Genomic DNA, 18,431 nt, shown 5'->3' on the forward strand with positions numbered 1-18,431 from the left:
CCTTCAATTCTCTGGTGAAATTCTCCATCTTTTTATCTAATTTGTCTATCTTTTCTCTATTTTCTTGAGCATATTAATTAGTCATTTTAAAGTTGTTTTTTACTAATGGTGAAGTGTCGTTCACCTACATGTAGGTGGAATTATTTCAATTTTTTTTTCCTGGTTATCAGTCATGTGATCCTATCTCTTCCTATTATTTTTTGGTTGGTGTTAGACATTGCATTTAAAACATGTAGAGGTTCCAGGTGGTAACATCTCCCACCAGAATTGGTTTATCCCTTCCATTACTAAGTAGGTACTGTGGGCAGGTGGGTTATGGTTTGAGCCTCATCGTCTTAATCCCATCATGGGCTAAGCCTCATCGTCTTATTCCCATTCCCATCATGGGCTAATAGCTCTTTGGTGTCTCTCCATTTTTCACTGCCTTCTATATTGCTTGGTGGGAGCATTGGCCTGCAGAAAACTAGGTTATTTCATCTAGCTTTACCTTGACACCAAAGCAAGACAAAAGTAGTGCAAAAGAGCAAATGATGAACCAATAAATAAATTTTAGCAAGTCAATTCCTAAGTGTTTTAAGAAAATAATTTACCACTACTATGTAGGATTCGTTCTAGAGATGCAAGGATGGTTTGATATTTGAAAATTTGTTAATCTAATTTATCACATTACTAGGTGAAAGAGATGAGCATTATCTTTGTGTATTCTAAAAAGGCATTGCACAACATCCAGCCTGCACTCCTGATTTTAAAAAAACTTACTAAAATACAAGCAATGTAATATTTCAGTAACATGATAAAGAGCATCTATGTGAAATTCAGCAACCACCATAGATTTAACAGTGGAACGCTGAAAACACTTATTTGCATTTACATCAAAAGTATGGCGAAGATACTTCTTACTAGTGCTTTAGAAGTTCTATGAAATAAATAAAGTTAAAAAATCTATTACTATGTGGTTGGATAACCCCCCAAAAATCAATGAAAAAATAATAGGACCAATAAGACTTTTGTTGGTTAGATGGTCCACTTAGAAGACAAATCAGCTTCTCTTATATTAGCAATACCCTCATAGAAAATATATTGCAAAAAAAAAAATGCCTGATTCATCATTGGATTTTAACATCACTGTAAGTATACTTAAAAAGTTATATGTAGGACTAATGTGAAGAACATGTCACAAAATAATTTAAAAGAGACTTTATTATGTGCAAATACATATAGCATTTTTTAGGTGGGAAAATTTCATATTGGAAAGAATTTTTCCAAAATTAATCTAATTACCATGAATAACAAGTGAATTTGATGGGGTGGTGGATTATTTTAACAAAATAATTCTAAAATTTATTTGCACGCAAAAATGGATAGTATTTGCCAAAAAATATGAAAAAGTAAATTGAGTGTGGTCTTTTCCTATCAAGTGTAGAAATATTATTATAAACCAAAAATAATATAATATCCTTCTCACGTTGGAGTAGACTGATAGATTAGAGGAAGAGAACATAAAATCTGGAAATAGTTAAAAGTACATGTAAGAATTTAGTATATGATAAAGGTGACATTAGCAATTGCTGTTGCCACTGCTATCTGCTAATTTGGATAAAAAGATGTTTTCATATATCAAAATAAATTCTAGATCAAATGCATGTTTACATTTTAATTTATTTTTTAATTTTTTTATTTTATCTAAATTCAGGTTAGTTAACATATAATATATTATTAGTTTCGGGGGTAGAATTTAGTGATTCATCAGTTACATATAACACCAGTGCTCATTACATCACGTGCCCTCCTTAATGCCCATCACCCAGTTACCCCATCCCCCCACCAACATGTTTACATTTTTAAAAAGAAAGAAATTATGGGAGAACCAATAAAAATATTAGCAAATATTTCTATAATCTGAAAATAAGTCACTGTCATAAGGATGACACCAAGGAATGAAATCATTAAGGAAATGGTTAATAATTTGGCCACATAAGATGTTTTGTAAGATACCTAACAAGAATTAATAAAGGAAATAGAATGTAAGCTTACTACAAAAGTAATTAACAAGCATTCCAAAAGGTTAATATCTGTAATATATAACAATATAACCCATTGTTTCAAACTCAGTAAGAAGACTGCACAACTTATTGGGAAAATTTGCAGATGTTGTATTTTAGGCAGTCAGAAAAGAAGAAAAATAAAAGACTAATGATAACATGAGCAAAATGTGTAACTCTGGTAATAAGACATGTATATTAATATTGTGGGATATTCTTCCCTCTAAATTTGCCAAAAGTAAATAAGAAAATGATAACATTCAATATTTATGAGAAACATTTCCCCAAATAGGTATTCTGATACATTCCTGGAAGGTGTAAAAATTGGTATATTCTTCTTGGTGGTCAGTTTTTCAGAATGCCTCAAAAATCTCTTAAAATTTGCTTACCTTTAACCCTGCAATCTAGTTCCATTTTTAGAGATTACTTTTAGAAATCTTAGTGAAATAATCATGGGTGTATTATACAATTCACATATAAGTGTGTTCGACATAGTATTGTCTTTTGCATAGTGGAGTGGGGAATAAATTAAAAGCCAGTAACAGATGTATTAGCTCAATAAATTATTATATATTCACATACTATGATCTCAATCACTCATTAAATTAGTGGAGATGGATATTTATCAATTTAAAATATGTTAATTATTTCTTGACTGGAAAAGCAGATTGTAAAATAGTTTTATACTATATGATCTCACTTTTATTAATATAGATACACATACATTAATCATCTATATTATATACAGTAAAACTCTAGAGTTACATACTCCGTGGTTTAACTATACTAGTCTCTGTATAGCTTTTATTTTTTCTTTTTGTTTATCTGTGTTTAAAAAAATATTTTTTCTCTTATGCTTTTGTAATTCTGGGGGTAGGGAAAGGTGATATTTAGAATTATTATTCTCTGTTCCAAGAGGATTTTGTCCTTGATAATTAATGTATACTTAAAAAAACCTACTTTTATTGAAGAAAGATTTTTACAAATGTGTTTCATTTTGTGGAAGGGAAATGGCCAATCGTTTTGGCCGTAATGTCTCCCCCCAGCATTGTACAGTTACTTGAGTGAGTCAGATTTTGGAATTCATGGGAAATAAAATGCAATAGTTCAAATTCGAAGCTACCCTGGACAGGTGTTCCCTATATTCATCTTCCTTGGTTTTTTTCTGTTTTTTTTTTTTTTTAAGATTTTATTTATTTGACAGAGAGAGACACAGTGAGAGAGGGAACATAAGCAGGGGGAGAGGGAGGAGCAGGCCTCCCGCCAAGCAGGGAGCCCGATGCGGGGCTCGATCTCAGGACCCTGGGATCATGACCTGAGCCGAAGGCAGACACTTAACGACTGAGCCACCCAGGCTCCCCTTTTCTGTTCTTAAAATATAAAAATGACACCCTAGTAAGCGCGAGTGTCAATATGTCATATAATACATTGGTTCCTATATATACAATAGCTATTAATGTCATATAATACATTGGTTCCTATATATACAATAGCTATCATATGTCAGCCCCATACTGACTTTAATGTCCAGGCCATTTAGAAGCAGTACTGTTAATGAGACTCTTGTTTGTGTAACACAAAATATATGCTTTTTCCACCAGTAGAGTTATGACCTTTCTTGCATGTCTATACTGTAAGTAATTTGTTGAGGATTTTTCCTTTTTTTGTTTATTTTGAGCTGCCATTGCTACCTAAATGCTGTAACCTCTCGGTATTGATCAGGTTGATCGTACTATCCAGAATCAAAGTCAGAGGTAACTCACAGCCCTAAATTTTCAGTATTGCTTCCACAAAATGCCATGTTTCTGTGTGGTCTAGTATATAGATGTTCTTTCTAAAGCCACTGTTTCAAAAGTATTTCTAGTCACCAACCATTATATTCTCTAGAATCAAATTGGTACAGCTTCTAAAACTACCCCTTCTTCTGGTTTTTACACAGACAGCAAAAGAGACTGCCCAGCATTTGCATTTTGTTCCCCAAAATGCTAAATATCGTCTTCATGGAAGCTCATATTAGTAAAATGTATTAGCCAAACAGAGCTGTGTCTGAAATTTGCTCTTGTGTACTATAGTGAAAGGTGAGAGAGGGAGGAGCTATTTCTGAGAAAAAAAAACCAAAATCATTTGTTTTTTAATTAATATGAATATTTCTTTTCATATTTTAAATTCCCTAGCAAGAGTGGCTCTCTTGTCAAAGAGAGATTGAATAATAGGAACTATATATATATGGAAAGAACTGTAAAGAAAACGCCAGACTGCCTTGTTATATTATATTTTAAAATCCCCAGGTTTTCTTAGTTCTCAGTGATGTTTTGTCATCACACTAGCAACATAACCAAAGGGACGGGGCAGTGTGTAGGTGTGTGTATGTGAAAGAGAGAGAGAGAGAATGAATAGAGAGGGAAAGAGAGAATGGGAGTGGATGTCCTAGATTATACTTCACTGAACACTGAATGGTAAGGGGGGGAAATTACTGAAATTTGCAACTATTTTCCCCTTGAAGTTTTGATGACCAAGGTGGCCTCCCTGTTTTCACGAGGCACCCAGAAGTGATTGTCATAATAAGGTTTTCCACAGTTAGAATTCTAAAATGTTGCCTTGTCTTTTAAGAGATGAGGTTTAGTACACAAGCATGTTTGCAGCTCCAGTTGTGTGATTTAGAATTGCATGCACAGCTACCCATTTTGCATGCTCAGCATAAGAGCGTACTTTTGAGAATTTATCCTTGTTATCCTGATAATTATCTTTGAGAAATGCATGAGAGAGAGGAAATGCAGTCTCAAGTAACGGACCCAGAGGAGGGAATCCTAAGTTTGTTTTCTCTGTCTGCTTTAATGTTAATTTATATGACCTGGATCAAGATCTCTCTTAACCCATTTCGGTTTGCCTTAGTTTCTTTGTCTAAAAATACAATGATACCTGTCCTTGGCCTTCCTTCCTGGGCAGTTACTTGATGGGCCATCTTTAAGGGAAAGTTCTTTTCTATATAAAAGTTCCTGAAATTTTCCTGCCTAAAACCCTTTTAAACAACATTTCTCTTAGCACTGCATTTCATTCTGTGAACTGCTGCTGCCTCAGGACTAACCAAATGATTCTGCTATTTAGAAAGTGTCAGTGCCTCCCATTAAGTATAAACTCTTCTCTGTGACCATCAAGACTTTCCATTAATATGACCTCCATTTTGTCCTTATCTCTCTTGGTTTTTTGTTTGCCCAAGATATTCCTTCCAAACTGAAGTAATGCTCTTCGTCAGGCACATCCAACTGTTTTCTGCCTTTGGTGTTGTTCATAACTTTTTGTCTACTTTAGCTATGTGTATTGAAATATTACCCATCCTTCAAGGCTCATTTCAAATCCTTCACCTCCTATGAAGCCTTCTCCAGTTCTCCTAACCAGACATGACATCTTTCTTTTTTGTGGCTCTTATTATATGGCACTAACCTAATCCTGTCTTGGGTGGGATGTGTTATTGATTTGTGTGCTTATGTCCAGAAAGGGAAGCATGGTAATTTAGAAGTCCCTACTGTGTTCCAGATGTTTTACATGTGTTACATGTCATCCCAACTAATGAAGACTCACGATACCTCAGTCAGATGAGTAGTAGTATATTTTAGTAACGAGAACATGAACTCAGGGAAGTTATATACTTTGTAAGAGATACAACAAATAGGTGGCAGGGTCAGGATTTAAACAGATTTATTTGACTTTAAAACTTTTCCATTATACCATTGTGCCTACTAGATTGATTTCTAGCTACAAACTGTGGATAGATAGAGACCTTGCTTGAATCGTCTCTACCTGTGTGTATGGTGCAGTACCTTGCATGAAATGGTGTACAATAAGTTTACGTGTTTTGTATAATAAATTAAGTGAATTCCTACCTAGGGATTGAAAATCATTTTTGGATCATGTATATCATTAAAAGTAATCACTTAATTATTAAAAAGCAAAGTCACAAAGTATTATCCTGAGACAAAGACCTAAAGTTAGTTTGGGTTAAAATTCTAATTGGGCCTTTCTCCTTCCATATTCCCTTAAACTTACCCAAATTAAAAAAAATCATTATTTTTCAAGTGACAGAATTTTAATTTTAAAAATAGGTTGCCTGTTTCTACCCTCACCTAGCTCCTTAGCTGACATCCCATGTGGAAATTCTCTCATCTAATGGTAATAACACTTCACTAAATCAGCCCAATCCCTGTAGTGTTCTCTTGAACAAAATAGAGGAGTGCCTTGGAGATATTGTGGGTTTGGTTCCAGACCACAGCAATAAATCAAATAGCACAATTAAGCAAGTCAAATGAATTTTTTTGGCTTCCCCAGTGCATGTAAGTTATGTTTACACTATACTGTAGTCTTTTAAGTGTACAGTAACTTTATGTTTAAAACACCAATATATATAACTTATTTGAAAAATGTTTTATTGCTGAAAAATGCTAACCATCATCTCTGAGCTTTTAATGAGTTGTAATCTTTTTGCTGGTGAAGGGTCTTGCCTCTATGAAGATGGCTGCTGGACTGATCAAGGTGATGGTTACTGAAGGTCGGGGTGGCTGTGGCAACTTTTTCCAAATAAGACAATCAACTTTTCCACATTGATTGTCTTTTCTTTACAGGAATAATTTCTCTGTAGCATGTGATCCCATTTGATAACATTTTACCCACTGTAAGAACCCAATCCTCTCCAACCCTGCCACTGCTTTATCCACTAAGTTTATGTAATGTTCTACCAAGTCATTTGTTGTCATTTCAACCATCTTCACAGCATCTTCACCAGGAGTAGATTCCATCTCAAGAAACCACTTTCTTCATGCATCCATAAGAAATGACTCCTCATTTGTTCAGGTTTTATCATGAGATCCCAGCAATTCAGTCCCATATTCAAGCTTCACTTCTAATTCTAGTTCTTTGCTATTTCCACCACATCTTCAGTTACTTTCTCTACTGCCCTTGAACCTTCAATTTACCAAAAACCAAGTATCTCCAAGTGAAGTAAAGTGAAGTGCAATAAAATGAGGCATGCCTGTCAGGAAGTTTCGGGTGTTTTCAAGGAACCGAGGGCATCAGAGCCTTCAGGATATCAGTCAATTTTTTCTTCAGAATAATTATATAGGTAGATCCACTGTCCAAGGAATTTTTTTCTTTTTTGATATTTTTCCCCTCTGATGGAGCAAATTATAGATTTGAGAATAATTTCTCTGCCTACTGAGAAATCAATGTTCCCTGTTTCTGTGCTGTTAAGATTTTGGTTATTTGAGCTACATAGAGTATTTTGAAATCAACGGATTTGCTCCCTACTGTGGTATTGGGGTTGTGAGTTTAGTTAGTGACTTACATCCTTTAAGAGTTTTATATTTCTTCAGAGACATTTTTGTGTGTCGAGCTATTAGGTAGCACTTTTCCTCCAGAAAACTATTTTCCCCAACCACAGTCAATTTACCTGGTAGTATTCAGCCAGTAGTCCTTTGACTCTTTAATAGTGATCTCTTGCTCTCATAATTATTAAAATAAAGATTAAGAATGTTTGATTCCAAATACTAAGAGATAAGGTAGAAAATAAGGAGATTCTAGTGCTTAAAGGACCACAAAATGCTCCAGTTCTCCATATCTAATACACTAGTTAGAATCAGAGGTACCAGTGAGAACATCTTGGATACTGCTCTGTCTGGTCATTCTAATATCTCAGATACCTTTATCAAATGGGAAGGAGGCTACTCTGCAATGCAAAGGTGCATTGGTACTGGGGTAGTGGAAATCTGGGTATTCTCTGAGGACAAAACAATTATATCAACATTGCTTATAAGAACAAATAATTAAAAACAACCTTAACTGTGTAATAACGGGTAAATGGCTATATAAACTACATACTATTGATCAAGGAACTATTATGTATTTGTTAAAACTAATTTTGTGAATATTAAGTAATAATACTGCACTGCAAACTATTTATAACATAGTGTTAAGTGATAAAAGCAAAATGAAAATTTTACAAACACGATTGCAAGTATGTAAAAACTCTAAAAACATGTTAGTAGTGGGGAAAATGTTCAGTAAGAAATATACGAAATGTAAATAATTGTTTGTGGTGTGGCTTCCTAATCTTTTCAAAGTTGCTGTTTTATAATTTTTTTGTTATTGGCATTTAAAAAATAAGCATTTGCTTTATTAAGAAATGCTTAGCTCTTTGTTTGCTTCTTCCAGGTCAGACTTGCCTTTGCTCATAAATTACAATAGTGAAAGATTTCAATCTTCTTCATTTAGCTCATTTCATTCTTCAGAGCAACCCCTTTTTACAGATTAAATTTAGGCGGAGATAGGTAAATTATTGGCCAAGTTCATACAAGTCAATATATGGTGGAATAGAGATTTAGGTTGCTTCAGCTTTCTGATGAAGCCCATGATCTTTTTGCTATAGTAAACTAGTTGCTTTTTCCCTAAAATTTCAAAGACTAAAGGAGGAAGTTTGGAATTTGTAGGGGTTCTCTTTTTTTTTCCTCTTTAAATTTTTTATTGTTATGTTAATCATCATACATTACATCATTAGTTTTTGATGTAGTGTTCCATGATTCATTGTTTGTGCATAACACCCAGTGCTCCACGCAGAACGTACCCTCTTTAATACCCATCACCAGGCTAACCCATCCCCCCACCCCCCTCCCCTCTAGAACCCTCAGTTTGTTTTTCAGAGTCCATTGTCTCTCATGGTTCATCTCCCCCTCCAATTTACTCCCCTTCATTCTTCCTCTCCTGCTATCTTCTTCTTTTTTTTTTTCTTAACATATATTGCATTATTTGTTTCAGAGGTACAGATCTGTGATTCAACAGTCTTGCACAATTCACAGCGCTCACCATAGCACATACCCTCCCCAATGTCTATCACCCAGCCACCCCATCCCTCCCACCCCCCCACCACTCCAGCAACCCTCAGTTTGTTTCTTGAGATTAAGAATTCCTCATATCAGTGAGGTCATATGATACATGCCTTTCTCTGATTGACTTATTTCACTCAGCATAACACCCTCCATTTCCATCCACGTCGTTGCAAATGGCAAGATCTCATTCCTTTTGATGGCTGCATAATATTCCATTGTGTATATATACCATATCTTCTTTATCCATTCATCTGTCGATGGACATCTTGGCTCTTTCCATAATTTGGCTATTGTGGACAGTGCTGCTATCAACATTGGGGTGCATGTACCTGTAGGGGTTCTCTTGAACTAAGGTATCCTAGCAAAGTTCTAGGCAAAGGGACTGAAAAAGCATGATCAAGATTAGGCCAGAAATAATAAGTCACTACTGAGGACAACTGAGGGTGTGTGGTCACTGAAGGAAGAACATAATGCAGACACTGAAGGAAGAACATAATGCAGAGTTTCTCTTTATGCCAGTTTATTTTCGATGTGTATTTCATAAACACTGGTGTGTCTGTCATACCCTCTGCTCAGACATTTTCAATGATTCATACTTTTTCTAGGGTAACTCTTATTCACATTACATATATTTCCCATAATTCCTCCACATAAATCCTTGACTTCAGCCAAGTATATCTGTTCATTGTTCCCAAACATACTGCTCATTTCTGACTGTAGACTTTTGTTCATGGTTTTCTTTCTCCTTGGAGGGACTTCTCATCTCACTTTTGATCTTTCTTTCCTTTAAAATACAATTCAAAGCCTATTTTCCCGGTGAAGTCTTTCTGGACAAGTCTCCCTCTTCCCCACAAGTCATATCCCAAGGGCTTGACTTTCTTGTCAACTCATATAGATCTTATTGTCTCCATTCTCTACTTAAAACTTAAAATATATTATCTTAAACAATTGGTTTAGGGATTTTAAAAAAATATATTCCCTTTATCATCTCTCAGGTTACAGAGATGATAAAGAAATGCAGAAAAGAAATGTCTTAAGACTTTTTAATATGTCCTCCAGCACTAAGTAAGTATCCAGTGAATGTCATGATGAGACTGGATGGGCCTAACAGGAATATGGCACATGGAACAGTGACTTCCAACTCAGATGACTGCTCCCCATCGTAGGACATCTTTTCTATTATTACTCTTTCATGTAAATTTATTTGGCTTTACAGTTCCATCTCATTGAGAATGAAGTTGGGAAAACACTGCAAAGGTGTTTATTCAAGTTCACAAGGAAGAAAATACTGCTACTTGGGAATATTGCAGTTAGGTCATTCTAAATTACATTTTTACTTCTTCGACAAGATGGCAAATTTGAGCCTGCTGATTGGTGCCAAGATACTCTAGCACATTCAGTGCACATGTTGTGGGGTGAGGAGTTCACAGTTCAGTGAATAGGAATCTGGTACATGCCACTGTTCTGCAATACTTTCATGGTGGTTTATAGCCACAGTTTTAATATGGTTTAGTAAGTGCTTGAACTTCTCCAAACAAATAACACACATTATTGGAAATCAGACACGGTGCATACTTGCCCCTGGGGACCCCTCCTACTTTGAATTAGCAACTGCAGGCTTGTTGCTTTAGCTCCCTGGCTGTAGATGAGGTCCAGACCCTGTTCAAGGAAAAACTACTTTCTTAAAACGTGATTAGAGTCTGTCTCTCTCTCTCTCACACATACACACACACACAGAGCCAAAAAATGAATTTTCTACTTTGAAATGCTTCCCTGAATGCATTCTATTTTTTAAAAGAGTTTCTGTTTAGAATATATACTTGTTATTTATATTTCATTTAGGATAATCTGATTGCCTTTACAGTATTTCTGAAAATAAATGATTTACTATCTTTAACTGTTCCGGGATGGAGACTTTTGTCAATACTTACAGGGATTGTCAAACTAACAAAGCAAGGAAGTTTTAAGTTCCTTGTTTGTATATGTGTGTTTTGTTCTGTTTTGGTAGATGCTGTTTATTGTTTTTATTTTAAGTTTCCTTTAATCGGTGTGTATCTTGATAGCTCCTTTGGAAGATACGTTAGGATCAAGAGGTGACAAGGACCTGAAAATGGAAAGCTGTCTGAAGAGAAAGAGAGCACGCAAATAGGGGGAGGGGCAGAGGGAGGGCGAGAGCAAGAAAATCTCAAGCAGGTTCCCTGCTGAGCACTGAGTCCAGTGCGGGGCTTGATCCCACGACCCTTGAGATCATGACCTGAGCTGAAATCATAAGGGAAGCTGTCTTTCAATAGACAGATCCTAATTCTGCAGTTTCAAGCAGTCTAACATAAAACCCTTTTAAAGGTAATTTTCCTCTGTGCCTATTTTTTCCTACATGTGAACCTAGCTTTGGACTAGAGCTGTATACAATTTGAGGATTTTTTTTAGAACTCTGTTTTTGGTGCCATGTTGATCATATCGATATTTCTCTGTTTTAAAACAGATATGGTGACCCCTGTGGCTCATTGTTTTAGTTAAGAGGCCCCTGGAAAAATGTAGTTTTTTAGAAAAAATAGTTCATCTTTTAGAAAAGGGAATAACTTCATTTCCTGTTTGTTTTTATTTTTTATTTTTTAAATGATTTTATTTATTAGAGAGAGAGAGAGAGAGCACAGAGGGAGAGTGAGAGGCAGACTCCCCGCTGAGCAGGGAGTTTGATCCCAGGGCCCTGAGATCATGACCCCGACCCAAAGGCAGACATTTAACTGACTGAGCCACCCAGGCGCCCTGCTGTTTGTTTTTAAATTGAAGAATAACAAACATCGAAAAATAAACAAATTACATATAGTTTGAAGAATGTTCACAAAGTAGATAGTCTTGTGTTTTCAGCATGCAGATCAAGAAACAGAACATTATCAGTTTCCCAGAAGACCCTTTTAGCCTTTCCCCCATCAAATCTGTACCTTTCTTCCTGAAGGTAATCATTATCCATACTTTTATTTTTTTAAGATTTTATTTATTTATTTGAGAGAGAGTGAGTGAGAGAGAGAGTGAGCACAAGCAGGGGGAGAGGGAGAGGGAGAAGCAAGCTCTCCGCTGAGCAGCGAGCCCGACTAGGGGCTCGATCCCAGGACCCTGGAATCATGACCTGAGCCAAAGACAGACCCTTAACTGACTGAGCCACCCAGGCGCCCCTGTCTGTACTTTTAATAGCATAGCTTGGTTTTGCTAATCTATGGAATGATACTGTATATACTCTATTGTGTCATTTCTTAGGCTCAGTATAACAATGGTGAGGTATATCCATTGCATATAGAAGTAATATAGATTAGTTAATATAATCTCAAGAGTCCTTATAAAAGGGCGGTAAGAGTGTCACAGTAAAGGAGATGTAGTGACAGAAGCAAAGGTCAGAGTGATGTAGCCAGGAGCCACGGAATGTGAGAAGCCTCTAGAAGTTGAAAAAAGCAAGGAACAGATTTTCCCCTACCTAGAGCCTTCAGAAGGAATGTTGTCTTAGTTTTAATAAGACCTGTCTTGGACTTCTAACCCCCAGAACTGTAAGATAATAAATCTGTATTGTTTTAAGACACTAAATTTGTGGTAATTTGGTATAGGAGCAATAGGAAGCTAATATAGCTATACCCAAACTTTTTGGTCTTCAGACTCTACACTATTAAAAGTTATTGGGGGGAGCACCCGGGTGGCTCAGTCAGTTAAGCATCAGACTCTTGATTTTGACTCAGGTCATGATCTCAGGGTCATGAGATCGAGCCCTGCATCAGGCTCCACGCCCGGTGTGGATTCTCCCTCTATCCCTCCCCGCCTCTCACCTTTCTCTAAAAAAAAAAAAGTAAAAGTTACTGGGGAATTCAAAGATCTTTCGTTTATGCTATTTATAGCTATCAGTATTTATCATATTTGAAATTGAGACTGAGTAATTTTGAAAATATTTATTTTCAAATAACAATAACATACTCATTATCTGTTAGCCTGAATAATATACTTTTTAAGAAAACTAGCTACATTTTCCAAAACAAAAGAAATTTAATGAGAAGAATGGTATTCTTTTATAGTTTATACAACTTTAATGTCTGGCTTAATAGAAGAATGTCAGATATTTCAAATCTGCTTCTGGATCAGTCTGTTGTGATAAATTGTTTAAAGTATATGAGAAAATCTAGCCTTGCAGATATGTTGGATAAAGCAGCCTTTTCAGATTATTGTTAGTATTCTTAGATATTATGGCAATACTTGACACAGGATAGTTTTGTAAAGGTTGGTTGTAAAATAGAATCTGAAACCTTATCAATGAATTTTTCATATTCTGTTACCTTAAAGTTCATTGATCTCTTTTGTTCTTTGAATAGATCTTTTACCTATATGTGATTTTGTAGCATCATGCATATATCGTTTCACTCAGTTATGCAGATCTTCCCAATGTTGGCACATTTTTAGTATCAAAAAGCACATCCCGCACTTATTACCACCAGTCTCAGTTAAAAAGTCTTTTAAATATTGGGAAGCTATATCATGGCGGCAGATACTAGTTTTCCAAAATTTGAAATTTTGTTTCTAAGCTTGAATTGTGTCATTGACAACTAATACTGTCAGTTGTTTTCTTTAAAGTGGCAGGCTCATTTCAATTATTTCGAAGAAAATGCCTACCGAAAACCCAAGCCTGAATAACCATAATTTGTCTGTCAGCTATTCTTTCAAGTGAAAAGGGCGTTCGATGAAGACAGGGCTAGTTCAGCTTGCAACCCAAACAATTACACAAATATGTTTCCTTGAGACAGTTAACATACTTTGCTATGCAACATAAATGTTTTATGCATACTTCCCAATTTGTCCCACAGAATATCAGAAAGACATACTGAAGAGTTGAGATTTAATAAAATTAATAATTTGTACTGCTTCATCAAAGACGTTCTTAAATGAAACTGGCATATGTTTTATTGTGACTGCCTGGCATTGAAGAATACAAGGATTGCTTAGTACAGTTTGGTATCATAAGCTTAATTCATGCTAAGGACCAGTAGTTTTGCCAGTCATTGCCTTTGCATATGTCAACACAAGTGAAATATCATCAGTGCCAATGTCAACACAGTGAAAGAGACAATATCTTAGCGTTATTATGAAAATCGTTTTGACTTTGTGGACACCTTGAGAGGGGTTCAAAGGACCCTCAGGCATCTGCAGATGACATTTCGAGAACTACCCTTGTGGTTATGAGTCCTTTATAGGATGTATGTATCACGGACATTTTCTCCTAGTTTTTGGCTTGCCTTTTCACTCTCTTACTGGTGTCTTTTGATGATACGTATTACCCTTTGAGAACTATAAATATGTTTTCTACTGTAATTTTCAAAATTAAACTTTTTTTCCTCCCTAAGAAATTAAAATATTGGTCATGGCAAATTGAGCACATTACCATTTTCCTATTCTACTTCTCTGTACCATACCTGTGGTTTCCTGTCCTTCTGTTTTCTTCCAAAGCAGAATGGAGTTGTCCGTTCTATAGTGTTGGTATATGTAATCTCTGCTCCTTACGAGTCTGCATTTTTTAATTATATAGCTTCAATATACTTTTGTTGATGATTCAAACATTGCAGGTAACTTGAAGCATTCATGTTTATTGGTAGGTTGGAGAGGAAAAGGGAAAGATTACAAAAGTAAATATTTGTGTGATGTTAGATTCCTCTAGATCACAGATATTTTTTCAGTAACAGTTACAAGCCTGGAAGAGTTTTTTATTTCAGGAAGTGAATTATTCAAGATAATATTATCCTAAAACCATAAACCTTTATATGTAGTAAATAACAACATAGCCTACCATGTAGTCAGCATTTAGTAAATATCAGTTATTATATTTATAACAGATAATGTTAAATCTTATATGAGAGATATTGTTATTATTAGAACTTAAAAATCCTTCTACAATATATACAAGAGACATTAGTTATTTTGTTATTAAAGGAATAGTGTTGATTTGCTACCTCATAGGTGGTAAAGGAAATACGGAATGTCAGTTCCCGAGGGGACATTTAATTGTGCTCTTTCTTTAGGGTTTCCCTTTCCTTTAACAGTGGCCCATGAGGATCCTTCCAGTGTTTTTTGTTTATCTCTTTACCTTACTGGTGGAACCTGGCTCCCAGGTGTAGGGCAGGGTCTGAGTCTAATGAGCATCAGTTTTATAGCATGTTGAGTTTCAGTAGTAATGCTCAACACTCCAGTCCTAGTTCAGCCCTGATGTTAGTTCATGGCCCCAGTCTACTGCAAATAATATGGCTGTGATTAGACTAGTCCTAGTTCAGCCCTGATGTTAGTTCATGGCCCCAGTCTACTGCAGATAATATGGCTGTGATTAGACTAGTCCTAGTTCAGCCCTGATGTTAGTTCATGGCCCCAGTCTACTGCAGATAATATGGCTGTGATTAGACTTAGTCCTAGTTCAGCCCTGATGTTAGTTCATGGTCCCAGTCTACTGCAGATAATATGGCTATGATTAGACCTAATCACACCTATTTTATGCTATTGAGGCAAGTTTGCTAGAACTGGCACAATTGTATTACTGATGCTAACTGCAGAAAGTCATGAGGAATGTCCAGTGACCTTTTGTCTGATTCGATGAATTCCTCTAATTATGTTATATAGCATTTCATCTGCTTTTCATGAAAAGCCACTACCCAAGACTACCAAACTGTAATGTCTTTATGGATAACTTGTCTATGATTCACCTTGATACTGTTTTGCCATGAGTTAACTAGTAACCTCTCCCACTGTTTAATTCCTCTACTTTTTTTTAATCATGTGGAAATCATGTGATTAACTTTTAATGGCTCTATACACTTCACAGTATATGACCTTTGCCTTTAAGGGCCCTCTGGTAAACCTGCCAGGCTGTCTCTGATGTCTCTTTGGAAACTGAGCAGATATTTGGCGTAAGTGCTTCTAGTCCAAAAACCTGGGAGGCACCCTGAGAAAGTGATCTTGTCTAAATACCAGAGTTTAGCTTCTTTTCCCTTTTTCCTTCGGATCTCCTTGCAGTCCATTTTACCCTGTCTGCTTTAACAGGGTATGTGAATACTGGGGAACCTGGCACAATTTTCTGGAGAGCTCATTTTGTCTATTTATTATTTTTCCAAAGGATAGAGTGAGTTTGTTACTGACTCTTACCATTAATTTGCAACCTTTTATTTAGAGTAAAATGTGGATACCCAATGGCCCTCCGTTTCTTCTTCTAGAAATGGGAAAGCCAAATGCTGGAAAAAGTGGTTGCATAGAACATGGATTAGAACTGTTTTGAATGGATCTAACAAGTAGAAGTAGAGAGAGGAAAATTAAATAAAGCATGAACTAGTTAATTCATGGTCAACATTAGAATAGAGAACAGATGCTTTTAATGGAATGTTGTAAAGGTGATACATGCATAGCACAAAGTGTTAGACTAGGACTCTGAGTCTTCCAACCCTGAGATTCCCGTGCTTCTTCCTCTGTGTGCTAGAATCACATATGAGGAGTAACTTGGTGAATAATTTGACATGGTGTGTGTATAATGTTTAGAGGTCATCCAGCAGAGTAACTATAAAAACATATTAAAAATTATACTAATAGTGAAGATAATTTTAAATCAAGGCCTGGATTTGGAGTGATTTTGACCTTATATTTCTCGTATTGCTCTTATTTAGTTATTAAATACTTATGTTTGATCCAACATAGTTGTAGAACTTATGGGAAGAATCTATTCTAAAAGTTTGTTATAACTCTGTCTTCCAATAACTGGGGAAAAAAGATAATGCTACAAGATAAATAGGAAAGTGGAATTAGGAACATAAACAGCAAAGGTAAAGGATTTATTTTATTTTTTAAAATTTTAATTCCATTACAGTGTTATATTAGTTTCAGGTGTACAATATACTGATTCAACAGTTCTATGCCTCACTCAGTGCTCATCATGATAAGTGCACTCTTTAATCCCCATCACCTATTTCACCCCACCCCCACCTCCCACCCACCTCTCCTCTGGTAACCATCAGTTTGTTCTCTGTAGTGAAGTCTGGTTTTTGGTTTGTCTCCTTTTTTCTTTGTTTGTTTATTTCTTAAATTCCACATATGAGTGAAATCATATGGTATTTGTCTTTCTCTGACTTATTTCATTAAGCATTACATTCTCTAGCTCCATCCATGTTGTTGCAAATGGCAAGATTTTATTCTTTTTTATGGCTGAGTAATATTACATTGTGTATATATACCACATATTCTTTATCCATTCATCTATTGATGGACACTTGGGCTGCTTCCATAATTTGGCTGTTGTAAATAATGCTTCAATATACATAGGGTGCATATATCTCTTTGAATTAGTCTTTTTGTATTCTTTGGATAAACACCCAATAGTGCAATTACGGGATCATATGGTAATTCTGTTTTTAATTTTTTGAGGAACCTCCATTCTCTTTTCCACCAGTTTGCATTCCTACCAACAGTGCATTCTCTACATCCTTGCCAACACTTGTTGTTTCTTGTGTTTTTGATTCTAGCCGTTCTGACAGGTATGAGGTAATACCTCATTGTGGTTTTGATTTGCATTTTCCTGATGATGAGTGATGTTAAGCACCGTTTCCTGTGTCTGTTGGCCATCTACATGACGTCTTTGGAGAAATGTCTGTTTGTGTCTTCTGCCCATTTTTTTTTTTACGATTTTATTTATTTATTTGACAGAGAGAGACACAGTGAAAGAGGGAACACAAGCAGAGGGAGTGGGAGAGGGAGAAGCAGGCTTCCTGCAGAGCAGGGAGCCCGATGCGGGGCTTGATCCCCATTTTTTAATTGGGTTATTTGTTTTTTGGGCGTTGAATTGTACCGGTTCTTTATATATTTTGGAAACTACCCTTTATCAAATATGTCATTTGCAAATATCTTCCCCCATTCAGTGGTTGCCTTTTAGTTTTGATGTTTGTTTCCTTTGCTGTGCAGAAGCTTTTTATTTTGATATAGTCCCAATAGTTTATTTTTGCTGTTGTTTTCCTTGCGGTAGGAAACATATCTAGGAAAATGTTGCTATGGCCGATGTCAGAGACATTATGTGCTCTCTTCTAGGATTTTTATGGTTTCAGGTCTCATATTTAGGTTTTTAATCCATTTTGAGTTTATTTTTGTGTATGGTCTGAGGAAGTGTTCCAGTTTCATTCTTTTGCATGTAGGTGTTCAGTTTTCCCAACATAATTTGTTGAAGAGACTGTCTTTTTCCTATTCTTTCCTGCTATGTCAAAGATTAATTGACCATATAATCATAGGTTTATTTCTAGGCTCTCTGTTCTTTTTTTTTTATTATTTTTAAAGATTTTATTTATTTATTTGACAGAGAGAAACACAGTGAGAGAGGGAACACAAGCAGGGGGAGTGGGAGAGGGAGAAGCAGGCTTTCCACCGAGCAGGGAGCCCAATGCAGGGCTCTATCCCAGGACCCTGGAATCATGACCCCAGCCGAAGGCAGACGCTTAAGGACTGAGCCACCCAGGTGCCCCTGGGCTGT

At 36.0% G+C, this 18,431-nt stretch overlaps 1 protein-coding gene and 1 long non-coding RNA gene across 6 annotated transcripts in view; one reads left to right on the forward strand and one right to left on the reverse strand.

Moving 5' to 3' along the window:
• EXOC6B (exocyst complex component 6B) overlaps positions 1–18,431 on the forward strand; it is a 606,254-nt gene that overhangs the window by 350,257 nt on the left and 237,566 nt on the right. The gene's annotated exons all lie outside the window — the stretch shown is intronic.
• Positions 1–18,431, reverse strand: part of LOC112821156 (uncharacterized) — a 106,651-nt gene that overhangs the window by 19,080 nt on the left and 69,140 nt on the right. The window contains exon 4 of the long non-coding RNA XR_003207361.2: positions 14,359–14,512. This is a non-coding gene — a long non-coding RNA (uncharacterized lncRNA). The remainder of the gene's footprint in view (positions 1–14,358; positions 14,513–18,431) is intronic.

This window comes from Callorhinus ursinus, unplaced genomic scaffold, assembly GCF_003265705.2.
Source record: "Callorhinus ursinus isolate GAN/ISIS: 27379988/994484 unplaced genomic scaffold, GSC_fseal_2.0 scaffold10, whole genome shotgun sequence".
In the NCBI taxonomy this organism is placed as follows: Eukaryota; Metazoa; Chordata; class Mammalia; order Carnivora; family Otariidae; genus Callorhinus; species Callorhinus ursinus.